Below are 1,265 nucleotides of genomic sequence, written 5' to 3'. Positions count from 1 at the left end.
TGGCACAGGACAGAGCGGAGTTTAGGGCTGTTGTACATAGGGTTGCTATGAGTCGCAGGCGACTCGACGGCACATAACAACAACAACAAACTATTTCCTTTCAGTGATTGGCTGCCACTTACCACAATGAGACTTGTGTTTTGATTTACAGATGACTTGTTTAATTGGCATTTTTCTTCTTGATTTCACAGTCATCATCATCTTAGTCCCTGTTTCTGCTGAAAGAAAATGGTGATCTAGATGGAAAAAAAATCCCATTACTTTTTAACCTACAAATGTGTGAGGATCCCAATTCTTTCTACAGCATGTTATTATCCAAGTCTGTTTTATTTCCCTCTGTTTTTCATCTTACATATGATAAGCAGTTGGCGCTTTATTTTCTGTAAGAGGAATTAATTTCTTATTCTAATGGCATTCTGCCTAGTTTAAGAGTTTTTTATCTTTTGGATTTCCATACTCTTATCCTTTATTTATTTTCAGTTGAAAGTTATTGTTGCTGTCAGATACCAAAGAGTCAGTCCTGGTTCATGTACAACAGAACTACAGAACTACCAAAGACTCTCTCCCTATTCTACACACAACAGAGCAAGTAGAAGCTTAACTCCTATCTATGGTTAATTTCACAGCAAATAGTAATGACTGTAAACATAAATTGCCGCATGACAGCCTTGCAAAAAAACCGCCACAGATCTAATTCTTCAGCTCGTCTTTTACTGCCTAGTTGCAATGGCACATTTTTGTGCAACATATAACACAACTAAAATAAAAGCATATAATGATTCCAGAACCAAGTCTAGTGTTCTAAGCTGATGTCCCATATCTATATGTGGCTATGAAAGACTTTCAGGGGAGGGAACAAAATAGCTGGGTCCAGTCTAATCTATTTTTTGTTGTTCTGTATCATTGAAATGAGTAAAACTAAACAGCCCTGGTTGTTCTTGTGTACAGTAGATTCAGAACCAACACAGAGCTGGCCCTCCTTTAGTGAGTTTTCAATTACTCTGTGGGAGATTTCCCATCTTTTTCCTGTGGAATAGCTGGTAGCCTAAGACCATGTGCCTTTGGAATTGCAGTGCTGCTTCTTACCACTAAGCCACCAGAGCTCCCAGCCACCCTGTGAACAACAAATTGAACCCTATCCTGCCCTCCGCACCATCTTCATCATTTCTTACATATTTGAATCCATTGCTGCTGCAGCGAGTGTATCAGTTCATGTCATTGAAGGTCTTCTTTTCCTTTTATGAACCTCCACCTTTCCAAGTATA

Source organism: Elephantulus edwardii, unplaced genomic scaffold, assembly GCF_000299155.1.
Source record: "Elephantulus edwardii isolate Elephantulus edwardi_28Jun2011 unplaced genomic scaffold, EleEdw1.0 scaffold00003, whole genome shotgun sequence".
Lineage (NCBI taxonomy): Eukaryota > Metazoa > Chordata > Mammalia > Macroscelidea > Macroscelididae > Elephantulus > Elephantulus edwardii.
This window is presented reverse-complemented; position numbering follows the sequence as displayed.